Below are 21,129 nucleotides of genomic sequence, written 5' to 3' on the forward strand. Positions count from 1 at the left end.
GCGGATCGTCCTCTCCTAATGCTGGAATATATTCCTACCTGCTCATGTGGAGTCACTCAGTAAGTACTGTGTAGAAGGTTAGTGCATTGCAAGACCGCCACTGCACAGCTGATGGGTGGAAGAAAAAAAGACATGAGCGCCACCATTTTGAAACTTTTAGTTGCTGGGCACTTCTATCTTGATTACAGGAATGTATGACAGAAACCAGGAAGCAACAGGTGAGAGGGGTGAAGGTCTTTCCTCAAAGTTTCTGGCAGAGCCATTGTAGTATATTCTTAACCACCCTCCCTGATTCAAATGCCTTTATTTAAAATCTCATCTCAGGGAAATCTTGAAGGGAAAGAGATGTCCTTCCAACTTCCCTAAATGCCTGGAAATATCCTGGAGGCTTTGACCTTGTCTTCAACGGGGCTAGAAGCAACATTTCCTAGACTAACTAGGAAACAGGTAAACGGGAAAAGCCAAACAAGGTACCATGTCTCTCAAGTGAATGAGCAAAGAAAGTAGCAGACTCCTTGGATGTTTTATTTTTAATGTACATTTATTTTTAGTCTGCCTTCTCACAGAAATACTTCTCTCAAAAACAGGTCATTAAGATCAAGTCTTGATACCTGTTCTGAGAAATATAAAATTAATGTTCAAAAATTGTAGTAAAATGACCATTTTTATTATAATTTCTATTAATTATCACTGAAGTCATATGTCTTACCCCCTTGGTCATAGTTCCTACCTGTAATTTCTTCCATAAAAAGTAAGAGTGTATGTGTGTGCATATGTGTGTGTGCGTGTGTGTACATGTGTGCATCACATGTAAACAAATGCTTTTTAAACTGGCATTCTATTTGCTTCCTTGGATGACCTTGTTTGTTCGAAATAAAAAAAAAAAGCTGACCCTATATACAACTAATGAATCTTTGAGGAAATTCTGGGGATTGTACGATCTGCCAAGATCATTACGATTAGGCATATAGTTGATTAGATTAAGCAGGCATTCAGCCAAAAGAGGTCATAAGTGCCCTGGATGATCATGGTAGATTGTGTGAAATAGCTTTCCATTGGCTGCTAGGGCCACCAGGAAGGTGAGAACAGAGGCTGCATTCTACAGACACCAGACACAATCCTTCTTAAAATAGTGAATTGTCAGTCACCTGTGGACACACCCTTGGGCCTCTCTGTGAGGAAGCTTCTAGATTAAGTTAACTGAATTGTGAAGACCTACCCTAAAAATCACCAAAGCACCATCCTACGGGCTGGTGTTCAAGACTGAAAAAAGCAGGGGGTTGGGGGGATGGGGTAAGGTGAGAAGCAAGCCAAATGCCGACATTCATCCTCCTCTGCTCTAACACAGATTCAGTGAGATCAATTCTCTTCTTGTCCTGTTGCCATGCTTTCCCCACCATGACAGACTGAGCTCTCAAACTGAAACTCTTCCTTCGTTAGTCGGCTTTTGGGTGTATTTCACTGCATCGATGAAAAAAATAACTGAATGCAAATATTTGTACTTAGGAGTAGGCCAAAGCTCTAATAATGTTGACTGTGAGTTTTTAAGCTGAGAATTCTACTGAAGGATTTCCCTGTTAGAAAATAACTGTGTAGGGAAGTGTGTTTCAGAGTCAGTCACCCTGGAAGGTGACACAGACACAAACTCCAATGCAGCTGTGATCCAAGAGGCCTGGGACACATCTTGAGTTGGAAGCAGAACCTTCGTTTTCCATCGTGACCGAATAAAGAATGAAGATGCTACGGGGCTTCTGCCAAGGTTCATGAAGGCCAGAGAAGTCAGGCCATGTGTGACTCCCTCCAAAGGGATCAAGAGTCCGCTGCGTGAAGTCTAAGTTGTAATATATACTACTCACATTGTCGGAGGCGCTAGGACCATGAGACATCCATGAAGGAAAGCTGTATTCACGAAGTCTAAAGCTGAAGAGAGATTGTACATACTATGGGCTTTATAGCTGGCTGTGCTAGCCTACCCAGAGCCCTTTGAAGTTCAAAGGATTCCATCATGAGCCCTAGATTCTAGTCGTGAGCTGCTGGATTTCATGTTTGCCTTCTGAGGTTTGGGCCTCGCTGTGATCCAATCTTTCCTTACTGCGTGTTCTCATACCTTCCTTTTGGAATATAAATGTTGAATCTGTGCCATTGGATAATGGAAGTGAGCAACTAAGTTTTTATATTATAGAGGAGAAGGGCAGGATGTGGAGGACTACAGCTTTACAGTGATATATTGCTATCAGGCTGCCAATGGGCAGCCATGGGGTGTTTACTATTGATTGTCGATTTGACAACATGTAGACTACTAGGACCCAAAGCTCTAGGAATATTTATGAGGAACTACTTAGGTTAGGTTGAGTCGAGATGGCAGTCCCTGAATCTGGAGTAGCACCATTCTGTGGACAGGGTTTTTAAACCAATCAAAAAGGAGACAGAGCTCTTAGCACACACCTTCGTCTCTCTGCCTCCTGATCCTATGGCTAAGCTCTCGCTGCCATGCTTCGATGACACATGGGCTCTTCCCTCAGCCTATGAGATGAAATAAATCTTTGTGTTCTTAGGAGGTTTAGGTTGTTTTTTTTTTTCTCACAGAAATGAGAAAAGTAACTAATATACTAAACCCTGAACCTAAGGCTGTCAGTAAATATAGAAGCAAGGCTTGCTTAAAACAGAAAAATCTTAGGACAAGGACTTTGCTTGAAGAATAGCAGCCCTTGTTAATTGCAACGTGACCTTGGATATGTTAATTAAATTGTTAGTCTTGGTTTTCTTAATGAAATGGGTGGAAATTTTCATCTCTCCTCCATAATAAATTAGTTCAGAGTCCTCTTTGCCCCTACTATTTTAACAGGAGATCTCTTTAGGTATCCCTGGCCATCCTGAAACTCACTGAACTAAAGCAACTTGGAGTGTGTCGATAATCCTTAAAAGTCATGTATTAGTCTATTCCCTGACAACATTTTTCTTTCTTCCTGCAGAAATGCTATTAAGTGAGACTGGAGGCCTATCCAACCGCACAGCAACATGGGTAAAACAGAGCCTTAAAAATTAAATGCCCACAGTTGGGAAATTAATGCTCTTGTCTGAAGCCACCAAATGCCAAGCCTGCAAAGTGGAAAATTTCCAAAGAGAAGCAAAGACTATTTCACCCTTGGCTAACCATGGCTGGGGGCCAATCTGTGATCTCTTTCAGCGTGTTAGCTAGGAAGATGAAGTAGGCATGTGTTGATGTGACAGCCCGGAGACCACATGAACAAGCACACACATCCACAGCAGTATATCTGAAGCCAGGGTTCCCTAGAGAGTACGGAAATGTATTGTCTGTGCCAGCAGAATGGAGGAAAACAAAGACTTCTCTAACTATCTGCTAATCAACAACTATAGGCTTAGGGTTTTTGTGAAAAATACAAGTTGTTTTAACCAAAACAATTACAATTTTGAAATAATCCCACTAACTTCTCAATGGACTATGTTATAAAAACCACACCCTACAAAACATGGATAATGAGTGTGAAAGAAACCTTAATTCTGGTTCTACTCCTGTTTCATCCCAAGAGCTCTCAATTTTTAATATCAGACAGATTCCATGAGATAGCTTTCATGGTCTCTGATTTCCTGTTTCTACTTCTGGTAATATTATTGATACAATGGTGACAGGAAGCCTCTTCTCTAATTGCCTTTTCTATAATATTGAGGACCTTCGTCTTTCTGCTTTGAAACTGACATTTGTGTCTAGCTGACCTCCTCCAACCTAACCTCTGACCCCCTAAGAGAGCAGGAAGAACAGCACACAGGCCTCGTTCAGCCCTCAGCATTGTTGGCTTCTCTTTGTTGAATCTGATTGTCTTGGATTCCATGGTTTCTATAGCTTTTCTCCTCAGGAGCACAAGTTTCCTGTCTTGCCTCTGTGTTCCCTCCTGTGTAGGAGAGACGTTTGTGAGGGAAGGATGCAACTTCTCATCTGCTGATGTGGAAAATAAAATAGACTTTGGTGTAAGATTTAAAACTTAAACGCTATGCTGTGATAGTCAATGGCCACCCAGTGGGCACTGTTTTGCAAACACAGATTTAGATGAATAAGAAAAAAAGAAAACGCCTTTGTTTAAATTGGTCCTTTAAATTGGTTTGTATAAAATAAAGCGGGTCTCATCTTGAATCATTTTGTACTTGTGCCTCCAAGACCAACATCTTTGCTGGATTGGACAAAATGGATATGAAGGACTATTGGAAGGGTCAGCACAGAGCAAAGAATAAGATGTCTCTGATGTTTTCAGCTAATATTTAAATTACAAGCCATAACTCTCACCAGGTAAGATTCTCAATCCCAGGGTTACAGAGATTACAAACACTCGCTTCTCTTGCAGACAACTTCGATTTGGTTCCCAGCACCCACACAGCACCTCAGACCCACATATAGCTCACTTTCTGGGAATCTGATCTCTGCTTCTGACTTCCATGGGAACAAGCACTTCCATGGGGCAAACACACACTAGCACACAGATAAAGACTCATACGAGGAACGAAAGTAAATAAACCTTACAAATAGCTCCCCATAGCCCCGTGCCCGTAGATTCTGATCCTGGGGATGAACGTCAGTAACAAGCATTCTGGTTAACTGTCTGCAAACGGCCTGTGGTCCACAGAGTGAGACGTGCTACAATAGGTGCGGTTTTAGAGCGAGAGATACTGAAAATATGTATGCTGGAAGGACAAGAAGGAGCAGAAAGAGTTGCACTGAAAGACAGGAGAGCCACTTAACTACGATGAAAAGAAGCCAGTTAAAAGTAAAGGGAGGGGTTGGGGATTTAGCTCAGCGGTAGAGCACTTGCCTAGCAAGCGCAAGGCCCTGGGTTCGGTCCCCAGGTCCGAAAAAAAGAAAAAAGAAAAAAAAAAAAGTAAAGGGAGCACGCATGCGCCAGACAGCAGGCTTGAAGAATTCTACACTACCATGTCCCTAGTCTTACAACTTACTCTGTTTGGCTACTGCCAAGTTGCTCAATATACATTATAACTCTTTACCTATGTATTACATTACATTATGTTATACATATATGTGCATATATACATTACACATATATACGTGCGATATAAAAATACTACATATAATTTACATTATAACTTTCTGTATAACATATTATGCATATCTACATACATATTATACACTTGTAAATGTTATACAATATATTATATCTATATAATTTACATCCTAACTGCCAGTGAACAGACTGGCTCCAGATTGGCTTGACTAAAATGTTGTGTACAAATTTCCCCAGTTTATATCACTTTATTCCAAGTAATCACTTTTATGTAACATGAGTCTTCAAAGAGGTTATTTTAAGCTCTTCAACTTTTTTCTTCTTTTGTACTTAGAAATAACCTTTTGTTCTGAACTAATTTGCGACTTATAGAAATTAAAACAAAATAGCATAAAGATTTTCCAAATGTTCCTTACTCAGCTTGAAACAGAGAAGAGATAGGATTGGGGAAAAAAATTCTTGATTTTGAGTCAGTTCTTTAGTGAAAAAAAAAAAAAAAACAGTGCAAGAGAGGTCAGGAAGGGACCAGGACATGGGACACCACCACTGGTTACACTGACATCTGGGTTATGCTCAGCTTCTTTATGGGAGGGGAGCAACTCATACAGAGGCTCACAACTGGTTAAAGTGTAGAGAATGAGTATGCGGTGAGTGTTCAACCCTAAAGGGAAAATCTGTATCACCCTCTTCCGAAGCTCAGAGAACGTCATAGAGGAGGGAGCAGGATGAACGTAAGAGCCGGAAGTTGGTAGGAAGTGCTTCCGGACTGTCCTCTGTATGAGGCATGCATGCAATGGTTATCGTACATATGATTTCACCTCAGCGGGTGTTACCTGTACAAGATATGCACTACGGGGTCCTTCACCTTTCAAAATGTGTGAGAGAAGAGCTCACAGGCTTCTACTCCTCATGAAGAAATTATGGGCAGTTAATGGGTGTTGGGAAGGAGGTGGTCATCCCACCCCCACCCCACCCCTCGAGGAGCTCCATCTGTTCTAGAAAGTAACTCCTCTCCATGTCCTTATACTTACGAAAACAACTGTGATTAAGTAGGTCAACAACAAAAGGGGGCTGTCAAAGTAGGAAAAGGCTTTGAAGGATGAAGAAGGGTTTCTGTAGGAGAGACGGTAGAGTGCAATCCGGGTCAAACTCAGGGTACAGATGCATGAAATTGTCAAAGAGAGGAGATAAAAACTCAAGAGTCTATCATGGTGGTTCACACCTTTAAACTTAGCACTCAGCAGTCAGGAGCTGTTAGGTCTCTGTGCTCAAGGTCAGATTGGTCTACATGGCCAGTTTCAGGCTAGCCAAAGAGACGCTGTGAGATGCTATCTCAGGTTAATAAAGTTTTAATAGCTTTAAAGCTATATAATATTATGGAGTGATGTGCCCTAATTTAAGAAAAATCAACTATAAAATACTGAAACAATGTTGTTTTGGGATTGCATGGTAGGTTTTTAATCAATTTTGTTCTAATTCTCATAAACGTGAGTTATTGAAAGGTTATGGCAAAGGTATTTTGAAGTTACTCGTTATCAGAAACAATTATGCCTTCAGGTTTATTATGCCTTAGTTGTGTACATGTCTCACTTTCCCGCTTTCCACTGAATTAACATAAAATTATAATATTTTGAATAATCAACTTCAATCCAAGTGTCATATTAAATTATTAAGATCTATTTTTATCTTCCTTAATTTTAGTGATGAATTCTGAAAAATTATTTAAGGAAAAAAATAAGTGAGACCCACATAAACATCAGCAATTGTAGACATTATTGAATGGTTAATATTATAAGAACATTTAGCATCTGTGAATTTGTTAAGTTCCCACTTTAAGGGCATAGAGACAGAAGCAAGGTGAGTAACTCTCCCAAAATTGATGTGGAAGATAGAAAAGTGGTGAATTGAAGGGTAGGATCTCTGCCTCCAGACCCTACAGTCTATGCTCCCACAGTATCTGCCTGTCTCTCACATCTCCACTAGAAAACATAAAATACAAGACTATAGCATTCCTTTTTCCTAACTCCACAGCCTAGACTTACTGGGGAAAAGCAAACATGTTGCTCCTTAACTTATGTTTTCTGAGTTCCATACAATGCAACAGATTGGAAACAATAATTCTGAAAGCAAAAGTAGATTATATTTGTTCTGATTCTTACTGGGAAACTACAGCATAACCAGGGTGAAATATGTAGTCTGTGTCAGTGAAGACCTGTGTGTACATTCATTACACTGAAGAGTCATGACTCTATTTTAGTATGATTTATTGAAGACCGTACTGTCCTCTCTAGTTATGTTGAGAAATGTCTTAGGATTGAATGATTGTTATCAGGGATGGAGTATTAGTTAGGGTTCTTAGCCATGAGCCACAGAAACAGCTGTGACCATCATAAGTAATGATAGTATATCTGAGAGTGTATTAGGAGGTCAGAACATTGATAAACAGAACTAAATTGATAAAATACAACCAGTGATAGGAAAAAAGATCACCTTTGGGAAGATAACTCTGCATGGCCTCTTTGTCTCGCCACCATTCCCAGGCATGATCACCATTGTAGAGGTATGTTAGAGTCCTGGGGAAAAGCAGTAGTGTAATTTTAAAACTACATGCAAGAGAAGTGATTGGCCCCGCCTTTCTTTTTATCTTTTGTCCAAAATTCCAAATCCCAAGTGGGAATATTGAAGAAACTAGGAATTGATCAGTCTTGGTTGATGAAACCCAGAGGTTTGCAATAGCAGTCTCTGGAATTAGACAAGGAGTTTCATTTTCTAGCAACTCGGGATGAAAATAGTAAGCTTATGTTACATTCACATTCATGAAAACTTTTATACACAATCATACTTATGTATTGATGTCATAGACGTTAAAAATGCATAGCCAGGCTATTATTTTTGTGGGAGAGAGAGAGAGAGAGAGACAGAGAGAGACAGAGACAGAGACAGAGAGACAGACAGAGAGACAGAGAGAGACAGAGAGAGACACAGAGAGAGAGAGATTCTGTCATGGAAACAGAATTTTAGAATTTCCTGAGTACCTGGTGCTTTCCGCTCCAGTCACACGTGCATCGATTAAGAAACTAATTTAGAAATGAATGAAATTGATATTCATTTATCTTTTGTTGTAAATAATAAACAAAAATAAGAGTGTGAGTTTTGGATGTAGACAGACCCGTATTCGAATTCTTCCAACCCTTCCCACCAATGCGGGTGCTAAAACGTTGTCTTTTCACCCAACGAAGTAGGAAAACTTCATTGACCATCTACAGGCTTAACTATGATATGAGCGCAAGGCATGGAAACAGGTCTGGATAAACGACACACAGTGAGGTTTCCAAGGGGCTCACTGTCATCACCATGCTAAGGAGACATCCAGAGCCAACAAGCAAATCACTCTACCTTCTGAGCACTTCCTTACCAAGCCTTTCTCTCCTCAGGCAAACGGAAGACCAGATTTTCAACACACACGAGCTCTAGACATCTGTCCTGCATTTTCAGTTGTCCTGTGTTTCCACCAACATCCTTGACAAATGGATTTTCCATCAACACAGCACTTCATAGTATGAACTCAACGCTATTAACTAGTTAGTGAACGAACACATATTCTACATCGAGATGGAAAAGCTGATTACTAAAAAAGGAATTTGTCAGGTAATGACAGAAGATAAGCAAATATCATGTTCCTGAACCTAATAAAGAGAAAAATGTTATGAAATCATCATTACAAAAATATGTTAAAATATGCTATTTTTCCAAAATATTTATTTGTAGAAAATTATTCGCTTGCTGTGTAATTTGGAAGAATTTATACCTTTCAACGTGTGTATATTTTTTAGCACTATCAGCTCACTTTTGAATAGTATTATTTAAAGTTTTTGATTAATGAGAACTGAGAAATATGTGTTGTGGAGTTTAAATTCATCTTGGGAACTTTATCAATAAAAGAGGTTGATAGTAAGCTATTTAAGCAAACCTAATGTACTTCCGGGCTAATTAAAATGGGGTATTTAATGAGATATTAAACAATTTTAAATTTTGATTGCTCTATTTTTTTAATGTGCCAAGTCTGAAATCAAAACGATATCTATTCAATACTTTTACAAATAATAAAACACCGAGCTTTGCGCTTTAATTGTTCCACAATAAACGAGCCACTAGATGGCGCTACTTAACTGCCAAAATTTTTCTAACACTGCCGTTCTAGCAGGTCAAAAAGGTAACCCAGGAATCTCAATGATTGATGGAGCAATTGTCCTAGGCAGACATAAGTTGTCGCCAAGTCTCTAAAGGCGATATGTAAAGCATGTATGGGCAGCTGTCTGCCCATGGGTTCTATGTACAGGGCAAGTAGCTAGATCTTAACACACCTAGTAAAGATGTAAATGAGCCTTGTGACTGAATGTGACTGAATTCCACTACCTGACTGAGGGCCAGGCTGTCTTTCTGTGTAGGAGAATTCAAAGTTTGTTGAGCAAGAATAACAAAAGAAAGTGAAATAGAATTTCAAGAATTATATTTTATATATTTAGAACAATAATTATAACTACTCTTATTCTTTTTTTTTTACTAGATATATTTCTTTACTTACATTTCAAATGTTATTCCCTTTCCCAGTTTCCTGTCCATAAGGCCCCCGTCCCCTCCCCCTCCCCCACATGGGTATTCCCCCCATCCATCCCCTTTACTGCACCCCCATATTCCCCTCCACTCCTGCCCCCTGCCCGTGTGTGTGTTTGTGTGTGTGTTTGTGTGTTTGTGTGTGTTTGTGTGTGTTTGTGTGTCCATGTGTGTGCGCACATGCGTGTGTATATGTGTTCACAGACATACTAGCAAATATGAGCAAGTAAGGTAACAGCTCTTGAGAGTTGAATCTTTCCATCGAGTGGATCCCAGGCACGGAAGTCAAACTTGCTGGTGAGCCCTCTTATCAGCCAATGAATTTCCCCACCTTCATAGTCATAAAGGCTAATGGTGAAGACATAGTTATGTTCCTGTCTTTAAAGTTTCCTGTCACTTAAGCCACTCTTCAGCCAATGAGCTCAACTGTGGTTGATAAAATTAGAAATGCAGTACGCTAACACAAAGCCAGAGCTCCAGCCGAAAGCTCCTCATCTCAGGACAGGGCCACAGTGTTTGTGATTTCTTGGAGTAATACCCTACGTGTCGTTGTAGGTTGATCCAGTTTTGTTGACTATACTGGCTGGTTTTGTGTGTGAACTTGACACAAGCTGGAGTTATCTCAGAGAAAGGAGCCTCCCTTGAGAAAATGGCTCCATGAGATCCAGCTGTAAGGCATTTTCTCAATTAGTGATCAAGGGGGGGAGGGCCCAGCTCACTGTGGGTGGTGCCGTCCCTGTGCTGGTAGTCACGGCTTCTATAAGACAGCAAGCTGAGCAAGCCAGGGGAAGCAATCCAGTAAGCAGCACCCTCCATGGCTTCTGCATCTACTCCTGCCTCCAAGTTCCTGCCTTGAGTGAGTTCCAGTCCTGACTTCCTTTGGTGATGAACCGCAATGTGGAAGTGTAAGCTGAATAAACCTTTTCCTCCCCAACTTGCTTCTTGGTCATGATGTTTATGCAGGAATAGAAACCCTGACTAAGATATCAACAAGTGCATATTCAAACACCCGGTGCCCTCTAGCGAGCATACTCATAGTCTTGGGCTTGCTCAGCATTCCCTCATGAGCAAGCACTTTCTGTCATCACTTGTATATCAGTTCATGGGCTGTCAGTACTGGGAGAGCACTGCATGCTGGGATACATGCTTAAGAAATCAACGATGGATGAGCCAACAAGAACCCATCACTGATGAGGTTGGCTGATAGTTATTACGCCTTTCTTAACGGACACCACCTCACTTGTTAATTATAAATTAAATTTATAAGAGCTGAGACAAGTGTGCCATGCTGCCCGGTTGCCTGGTTGTTACGTAGTTAGTTGTTTCTACTCTCTTACACTGCTTACGAACCCCCGCCCAGAGAACAGAGTGGCCCACAATGGGCTGCATCTTCCTACATCGACAATCAAGAGAATTATCCAGACTTGCCACAGGGCAACCTATCTTAATAGTTCCTCAATTAAGAGTCTCTTCTTAGGTGATGTTTGCTTGTAATAAGATAGTAACTAAAGACATCTCCTCGTCCTTTCTCATCATGAAAGGTGGCATGAATGTTAAGTCATCTTTTTATTCTGTGGAACAATTAACCAATGCTCTCTTTTAAACAGCTGCAGAATGATGTGTCTATTTCTACCCAGTGTTCTTTGCAAAACTTAGGTGTTTTCCTATTCCTCCTCCTCCTCCTCCTCCTCCCCTTCTCTTCCTCCTTTTCCTCCTCCTACTCCTTGTCTTCCTCCTTGTCCTACTCCTCCTCCCCTTCTTTCTCCTTCTCTTCCTACTCTTCCTCCTCCTCCCCTTCTTTCTCCTTCTCTTCCTCCTTTCCTCCTCCTACTCTTTGTCTTCCTCCTTGTCCTACTCCTCCTCCCCTTCTTTCTCCTTCTCTTCCTCCTCTTCTTCCTCCTACTCCTTGTCTTCCTCCTTGTCCTCCTCCTCATCATCCTTCTCCTCCTCCTCCTCCTCCTCCTCCTCCTCCTCCTCCTCCTCCTCTTCTTCTTCTTTCTTCTTCTTCTTCTTCTTCTTCTTCTTCTTCTTCTTCTTCTTCTTCTTCTTCTTCTTCTTCTTCTTCTGTCTTCCTTTTAATTTGGTTGTTGTTTGTTTTGTTTTTGTGCACATCCATGTGGCTATGAAGCTTCGGGATCACTCTTTCCTATTTCCTGTAGGAAGAAGAAGAAAAAGCCTATTCATATCTACTTCATACATTCATGGCTCTGCAATCCCAGACTTTCCCAAGCATACTTCACTGTGTGAATTTAGGAGCAGGCACCACATGTCTGTTTTGAGCACTTTTCAGCATAAGCTAGCTTGTTGCTAGCTGGAGCAGGCTTTCATGCTTTAGCTTAAAAAGTTAGAGTTGTACAGCTTCGTGTTCTTATACAACAGCTAACAGTGGGAGCAGGGGCTATCTCTGACTTTTGCCTGCTTTGGGGACACTTTTCCTCATATTGGGTTGCCTCATCCAGCCTTAATATGAAGGGATGTGCCTAGATTTATTGCAATATGATATTCCATGTTTGATTGCTATCCCTGGGAGGTCTACCCTTTTTTGAAGGGAAAAGGTGGAGGAGCAGGAGTGGATCTGGGGGAGAGAGAAGTTTTGAGGAGGGGATAGGAAGTGAGGAGGGAGAGTAAACTGTGGTCAGGATGTAATATATGAGAGAATAAATTAAAAAAGAACAAAAGTGAGGCAACAGGAAGAAAGTAAGTCAACATTCCTATAAATAAGTTAATGATATTGTTTATCAAAAGTCACATATTTGACTCCACTTCAAAGATCCAGACATAGTTAATTGCATTTGGCATCCTTTCTTGGGTGTCCCAAGAACATTTCATACTCAGTATGTCCAAGATAGAATTTCTCCTAGACATAGGCATTTCCTGTCCACTCCTCAGTTACAAGCTGCTCCTTTATCTGGTGAAGTTGACATTAGAAATATTCAAATAACCCTGGTAGAGTCCTGGAAGTTCCATTGCAGTAGATTTCTAGCTGTTGCCTGAGATAACCACTGATTCCTTTTGCCTCTCCCAACACTCTTTCTCATCCTCCTCCTACCTGATCTCTCCTGTTTCTGCGCACACACACACACACACACACACACACACACACACACACGATGTCTATTCTATTTCCCCTTCCCAGGAATATTCATGTTTCCTCCCTTGAGTCCTTCTTCTTAATTTCTCTGGGTCTGTGGGTTATAGCATGGTTATCTTTGACTTTACATGTAATATTCACTTATAAGTGAGTACATACCATGTTTATCTTTCTGGGTCTAGAGTTACCTCATTCAGGATGGTTTTGACCCTAGCTAAGACTCCTAGCAATGGGGAATTGGGACACCAATCTGTCCACAAAACCTTAGACCTCCAATTTGTCCTGTCTGCAAGATCTGCTAGAGTAAAAGTGGTGCAGAAAGTGTGGGAGTGTCCAATCAATAACTAGTTCAGCTTGAAACCCATGCTACAAGAGGGAGCCCACCCTGAAACTGCCTTGGAGAGTCAGGACCCAAAGGCTGGATGGCCTAGAGATCTAGGAAAAAGCAAACATGACTGGCAAAAGAAAAGAAAAGAGAAAAGAAAAACAAAAAGAAAAAAGTCACTGAAATGATTCCTAATAGATTGGTGCTAGCCCAGTTGGCATTACAGAGGTTACATCCAGCAACTGATGAAAACAGAAGCAAAGACCCACAGCCAAACATCCTTCACCCCATGCAGAAGAAGGAGATAAAGGGCTGTAGGGGCCAGAGAGGTCATGAACACCACAAGAAAAAACAGAATCAACTAACCTGAGTTCAGGGGCTCATAGAGACTGAAACTACAACCAGGGAGCCTGCCGGGGACTGACCTAGGCTCTCTGCATATATGTTAAGGTCCTGTAGCTTGATTTTTTGTGGGACTCCTCACAGTGCAACAGAGGCAGTCTTTTACTCTTTTTTTATGCTTTTGGGACCCTTTTCTTCACAATGGATGCCTCTTCCAGTATTTAGAGAGTTGCATAGTCTTACTGAAACCTGGTATGTTATATTTGTTTGCTGTCCAAGATGGGAGCCACAGAAGGGAGATGGAGGAAAGGGACCAGGAGGAGAAGGAAGAGAAATTATGGTCTGGGTGTGAAAAGCAATAATAAATGTAAAAGAGAAAAAGAGAGAGGGGAAAATAGCTAAATCAGTGGGTTCTCAGTTTCTAAGATTAGCACCTTCATCCAAAACTCCAGCATCTTCTGTCGTAGGATATTTGATCACACTGTGAACCCTGAGATTGTTTCCAGAATCTGTTTCTAATTGTGGTATGTCTCAGCCTTAGCACCCACCTTTAATCCCTCTGACTGGAATACAGACGTGCTCTTAGTAGACGCTTTTAATCCCAAACAATGAAAGCAAAGCTAGTTTGTAGAAGGAAGGACCCATGTTTGAAAAGTGATGCTTAATTGAGTGGCAGACAAAGTGATGAGTTAGAGAAAGACTTGACAGAGTAAGATATGCCCAACTGTCATTGAGGACTGAGAGGAAAGATGGGTGACTTAAGGGAAATTCTTGTATGAAATCTTTTTTTCTTTGTCTTATAGATCATTTTTGTAGGAGAAAATTCTTTAAAATGTGATGAATATGATAGAATGTCATAGAATATCATTTAAAATTTTTTGTTGTTTGTTTGTTTATGTGTGAATGTATATTCAGGGTGGATGCCATAGTGCAGACATGGAGGTCTGAGGATGACTCAGAAAAGTTGTTTCTCTCCTTTTATGGTGTGAATTCTAGGGATTGAACTCAGGTTGTCAGTGTTGGGGGCAATTATCTTTACTCACCCAAACATCCCCAAGCACAGACTCCCAGCACTTTAACCATGCTAAGATACCCAATATGGCATTTTTGAAGTTCATTTCATTAATTGTTTCCATTAAACTTTTGTCTTGTTTATTTTTTAATCTCATGAATCTAATCGGTAGGTTTCAGTTTAAAACTAAAGGACAGAATTGAACTCCTTTGTAAATAGACCAGTGGATTGGGGGATGTTGGACTGGTCTATCTACTGGCAGAGAAGTTAGACTTGGTTTTATAAGCCATTCAACTTGATAGAATTATTTTAAGATGCAGAGTCACACACTATCCTTTTATAAAGCAAAAGTTAGAAGTATTATTAAGGAATTACAGATGCATTTCCTGTAGATAGCAGTGACCTCAGTGAGTGGCTGTTAAACTTTCTTTGATAGGCTATTTAGTATTTTTTTTTTGGTTCTTTTTTTTTTTTTTCGGAGCTGGGGACCGAACCCAGGGCCTTGCGCTTCCTAGGCAAGCGCTCTACCACTGAGCTAAATCCCCAACTCCGCTATTTAGTATTTTACACCTTTCAAAAACAACAACTACTTTAGATCTTTGGGGTGTTGTCTTTATCCTTGAATAGAAATATTGCTCACAACAGTGCCTCAAGGAGCAATGGCCTGTTATGAAGATTCATAAATAGAATTTGTAAAAATGCTATCAGGAAATCCATGGTTGGATTTTGACATGGAGCCTCGAGTGTTCATCTCCTGAAGATGCTACTGCGTAACACTAACATGGCATCCGTTGGAGCCAGAATAATTTTTCTCACCTTCTGGTGGGACACCAGTTGCTAGCAAGTGTCAAACACACTGAAACTTTTACAATGATCATGCTTACAACACTTGTGAGAAATGAGGACACACCTGTGAACAGATTTGCACCTAAGGATTAGGTCCCTTATGATAAGCTCGCTAGAAATGATCATGAGAACATTTTCAGTAGTTGGGTGGAATTCTACAGAGATGTTTGTACACCATATCCTAGCCCCTTCCAACTGATATGTCAAGAAACACTAAAAGCTTCCCTGGATTCATACTCACATCCTTTGGAAGAATCAGCATTGGACACTTGCTAAAAACGATCTATTTATTGATAGTAACAAGAATAACCGCAAATTAGTCTATTTCATATCTAGCTTAATAAATTTATTGTTTGCTGTCACCGTCCCACATTCTTTGTCTCTCCTCTGGCTCCTAGGAAATTTTGAGCAAGATGAAGGGAGAGAAAGTGACATAGAGAACAGGCTATGCCTTCCTTTATTTTTAGGTCCTGGAGCCACAAATAAAGGTTGAGATGCAGTTAAGGTCACAGTTTCTGAGTCACTCTACAGTTTTAAAAAGAAATCTGAGATCGAGGCTAGATATCTTTTAGCAATGTGAAGGATGTCCTAACAAACTATTGTCATAGGCAGGAAACACTATTTCTCCTAACGTACAAATACAATAACCAGGTTATAATAGGAAAACAATTAGGGATCCAGAAGTAGTTTGGAACTCAGAAAGAGAATGAGCCATTTCATTCTTACTCCTTATGGCTGAGGAAGTGATGGTCCACACATCTTAAATGATTGTGCCATGTGTCATTTATATCGAGACACACAGGTATTCATTTGCTCTTTGACTTCAGATATGAATTGTTAGATATTGTAGATAAAAATCATTCTCATTTTCCCAAAGTATTCATATTTATTGAAATAGTAGTAACATTGTTTTGTGGTGTACAATGACGAACCATCAAATTCTGTCCTTTCATGTAAAGAAACAACACACAGCAGCATCCTGTTATGTTGAAGATCATAACATAGAAAAGTCTACGAATTAGCAGTTACTATCCAACTACTCCATGTATCCAGTTTTAAAACAACCATCAATCAACCTTATACCCACACAGAATTGTATATATTAGAAAATAAATATAAATGGAATAAAAAATATGATTCCTCTGTGTCTGCTTTTAATTAGGTTAATATTTTGAGTTTCATCTACGATCAAATACCTAGTAGAACCTCATTCTTGTTGTTGTAAAGTAACACTGTTGCCTTCTAACACTGTGTTGTATGTTTAATGTTTAATATCTTTACCTTTTTTTATTTATGCACATATTTATTATGAACATATTAGGAACAAAGCCAACATAAAAACATAAATTCACATAGGCTACATTTTCTAATTAGGCTTCTTTACTGAAAGTAATTAGTAAAGCGAAACAGCTAACATATTTTTAAAACACAATAAGCAGGCTAACGATGTTTGCCTGTGTCAAACTTAGGCATGTGGACAACGTCAGACCTATTGTAAAGTTGTACAAAACACAGCCATAAGTGCTGAGGCCTCGGGAGTGCTATTCCTCTTCTGCCACCTCGGTCTCACAGAACAGAGGGCACAGGGCTGCATTAGGACAGCAAACAAAAGCGTCCCCTCCCAACTCCGACAACTGTTCCAGGGAAGACATGGAGGGTCATGGCCTTTTAACATGTCTGGCAGTCGTAAAGTCTTCTCTTGAATGCAATGCGAATGTCTCCGGGTGTCAGAAACTTTAGGTCTTTAAATGTGGAATTTTTATCAGCTCGCGTCCTTTTCATACTTTGCGACCGTGGTGTAGAAGACACATGATAACGAATTAGGCAACCTGCTTCAGTTTTTGAGTCTGGAGTTGTTAAACCATTGGTTGGATCTTTTGTTTTGTTGTCTTGGTCATTTTCATAAACTCCAACTTTCCTATGATGTTCATTCTCCTCTTCTGGTTTTCCTGACCCTAGATTAGTTTCAACATTTACTTCTCGGACAGGTTCCTTGGTTGCATGAGCCCCCTCAATGTTCTCCCAATCGGCTTTTTCTTGATCCTTTGCTGTTAGAATATTCATGATTATATGCCGCGTCTCTTCAATAGGCTGAGCCCCTGCCGGAATGCCCTTCTCATAGATTGAAATAATATTTTCAATAGGACTTGCGATTGGTTCAATACGTACAAGACATCTCCAATATTTTTCAAGTTTCCTGGCATCTGGATTATTATGAATCAGGTCATTCAATGTAGCTAACATTTCTTCTTTTGGGCATCCCTTATTAATGAGGTTCAGGCATTCAGATATTGTTTTGCTTACTTTTTCAGTAAATAATCTCTGTTCATCTTCTTTTGCCATGGTAGTCCAAAAGGACCCAACTGGGTTTTCGTTTTGTCTCTTTGGCTCAGCTTGGGTGATCACTGAATGAGGAGGCCTTTTTAGCCCCTTTCCTTGGCCAGTTCTCCACTCTGTCATCGGAGCTTTCCTCCCTGCTGTGGTGTCTTTGGGCTGAGCTGATCTCCTGCGATCGTGTGTCTGCACTGGTCAGGATCTTCGGACTTTCCTGTCAGCCTGGCATTAGATGAGTTAGTCCTGGTTACATCTTTACATGCTACGCTTCTTGGTGGGGCCTTGCCTCTTTCTGTGTCCTGAGAAGAACTGGTTTTGACAACAGACACGACCGGTTCTGGTCGATGTGACTCCTTTTCAAGCGACTTTTTCTGACTGTAACACTGTCAAGGGTCCCGCTGAGGCCCTGTTTCGCAGCGCCGTGGGTCCCGCTGAGGAGACTTCGGCTAGGTGGTCGCACAAGTGTGTTCTTCAACGAGGCGCTCACAGAGTTAGTGTCTGCAGACTTGGTGGCAGCAGTTGTATTTGAGGCTCTTACACTGATAGCGTTCCCAGGCTCACAATGAGCCTTCGTGGCTTTAGACACAGTAGTGGGGAGTTTCTTGGTTGTTGCGAGACTCTCGTCTTTGACACTGGGAAGCTTTCTGAATGAATCGATCTTAGACTGAACAATCTAGCTGTGATAATAGCCAAGCACTCATTTTTTAGACGTTAGTGTCTTGTTTCGGCTTCTCTGCAGTCATTTGTGTCCTTTTACTGTTTTTATGGTGACATGCCTGGTCTAACGTCACAGGCTGACCTGGGAAATCATCTCCGGTTGATAACAACTGCACGACTTGAACATCGCCCTTCAAGTTATGTATTTCTGAGCTGGTCACTTCTTCCGCTTTTAATGGAATGCAGTTTTTTTTTCAACTATACTTCCAAAATTTTCTTTATCAGCCACTTCTGTTTTGAGTTTCAAAACTTTTTTCCCTTCTTGGACCTGATCCTCAGATGACATCATTTTCTGATCTCTAGATATCTGATTCTCTTGTTTGTATGGAAACATTGGTTTTTGTATTAACGGATATTCCTTGAGTTTTTGTTTTCTTTGTTCTCTGAAGGCCGGTTGGTCTCTCTTGGTCGGGGGCAGCTGCAGGTCCCGAAGCATCGGCAAGCCAAGGCCCTATCTTTATTTCTTAAGAGTTTCCTGCATATATACAATGTGCTGTGCACGTTCACACTCACTTTCCCCCCGACTTCTCTATGTATCCTCCCAACATGTCTCCTTTTCAACTTCATACATACATATATGTATATATTTCTTAATTTGTCCAATTAGTATTTCCCATGTGCATACAGTTGTGGGGCCATTTCTTGGATCATAGCCAACTTCCAGTTGACCCAATCTCAAAGGAAAACGACTGTCTTTCTCTTACCGTGATCTACCATTGTCTCCCATGAGCCATTTTCCCACCAGTGATGACGTCCTGACTGACTTGATCATTTATAGGTCTTCACAATAGCTAGGAAATGATATCAACCTATATGTCCATCAGCTGAAAAAAATCTATAAGAATTATTTAGCTCTAAGGAAAACTGAAATTACAAAAATTTTGGGGAAATGGCTGACTTATAATGACCTCAGAAAGAGAAAAAAAACTTAGAGAATAAAACCATGTTCTTCCTCTTAGCAGGTTTAGCTAGTAATACATGTAAGCAATTGCACATGTGGGTATAGTACAATATCTAGAAAATTAACAATAAAGGTTAAATATTAGGGGATGAGGAAGAACTGGATGCAGGAAGGAAACTTGCTTTATGAAAGAGGATACAAAGCTAATTGGTTTTCTAGTTCTAATATCTTATAACCTGGCTAAAAATAATCAGCTTCTAAATATTATGTATATATAGATGGGTCTAGGCTGCTCCCAACCACGGTAAGGGAAGCAACAGTTAATGCTGGGATTCATAACTACTCAAGGTGTTGGCAATAAGTGACCGTGAGTTCTCAGCCTTCGATGGTACGTTTATCCAAGTCTCAGGGAACATTCCAGAAGAGGGTGGGAATGCACACAAGACCAGGTGTGTGGAGAGTACTCTGAGGTGCTCTTTCGGGACATACCGCAATTGCCCGGCTCCTTTAATTCCATTTAGAATTTCACTCACCCATTCATCAGTCGGGTTGTTTTCCACTCGGAACTATTATGAAAAAAAATTGCTCGGAATAATCATAAGGTTTTTTTTTTCTTGTGGGACTATATGCTTTTATTTCACCTGAGTATGAGAATGGATGGGTTATATGTTAACTATTTAGTCTTTTTAGTGAATGCTAGACTATCTTCCATAACATCTGCACCAATTTCTAATCTCAACGGCAATATGCTAGGTTTCTGAACTCTATTGTGTCATTTAAGGGAAGAGCGAAATTGAGCTGCTGAGAGAGCGTTTATTAACTCTTGTAATGAGGTGAACTTCTTCAACTTGCAATAAAAAAAAATAAAAAGGATATTGGAATTCTCCAAGTTCGTCAAGAAAAAGGTGGCACTGTCCCCGATTCCTAAATTGCCCTCAGGGAGCAGTTTAGATGCGGAAGTAACCCAGCTTAGATTGGAGGGAGTCATGAATACCTTCACCTGTTTCCATTTGTAACGTTGCTAAGCACCTTTGCTTAAATAAGAACATAAAAACTACGTCTGTGTTCATAATGGTTACCATGTGGGTTTGCACCGAAGCAGTGATATCAAAATATTCATGAGAAGATGTGGCTTTGATTTGAAGTTAAAAATGAAAAAGAAGTAGAGTCTGGTACAGACAGTATTCCTTCCTATTCATAGGTCTCAATTCCTGAGCAGATCCTGTGGCACTTTGAAAAGGGGCTTCATCCCATGCCACTAATGAATTTACACCCTGTATAAGGGGAAATCAAACAGACCTTTCTGTGGGCCAAGACATTATAAACCAATCTAAAAGGATGTATCTTTGCATATTTTAGATGGATATGAAAATTATAAGTTCATTTATCTACAGAGATTACCTGTTCATGAGTCCTAATGAGGGATCCCATTTGGTGAGCATTTGGCTAATAACTCAGCAGCTGTGGAGCATTATTGCTTACCCTGATTATTTCCAAGGAGATGCGATCTATATTCCACTACTACAAATGCAGGCAAAGAAACAGATCTTGACGTATCTAACTATTTCAAATGAACCACAGAATGTAGAAAGACAATGTTTACCTGTGGGCCACCTGCATTCCCAACGTAACACTCTGTCTGTGTCATCAGTGACAAGACAGGCTGGAAAATGGAAGCAATTAGACGGATCATTAAGGTAAATGCAATCACCACCTCCTCTCCCTTTATCTTCTTTACCTCTTCAATTATCGGAAAATTAACATGGAATAGATTTTCTTTTAAAAATGAACCATATGAGTAATTGCTTTAATTTCCTGGTTGCTTTTTCTAGGAAACCCTAACACATGAGAATTCTATGAATGAGGAAGACTTTTCTTTTTTTAAACCATTCAGAAAGGTTAATGTAAAGATTCTGT

At 40.3% G+C, this 21,129-nt stretch overlaps 1 long non-coding RNA gene and 1 pseudogene across 1 annotated transcript; one reads left to right on the top strand and one right to left on the bottom strand.

Moving 5' to 3' along the window:
- Positions 1-5,752: 5,752 nt before the first annotated feature.
- On the top strand, positions 5,753-8,757 carry LOC120098183 (uncharacterized). Its single transcript, XR_005496250.2, has 2 exons — positions 5,753-6,032; positions 8,465-8,757. It is a non-coding gene; the product is annotated as an uncharacterized LOC120098183 (long non-coding RNA).
- An 8,044-nt stretch (positions 8,758-16,801) lies between these two features.
- Positions 16,802-20,905, bottom strand: Ckap2-ps2 (cytoskeleton-associated protein 2, pseudogene 2; annotated as a pseudogene).
- Positions 20,906-21,129: the final 224 nt, after the last annotated feature.

This window comes from Rattus norvegicus, chromosome 18 (genome assembly GCF_036323735.1).
Source record: "Rattus norvegicus strain BN/NHsdMcwi chromosome 18, GRCr8, whole genome shotgun sequence".
Lineage (NCBI taxonomy): Eukaryota > Metazoa > Chordata > Mammalia > Rodentia > Muridae > Rattus > Rattus norvegicus.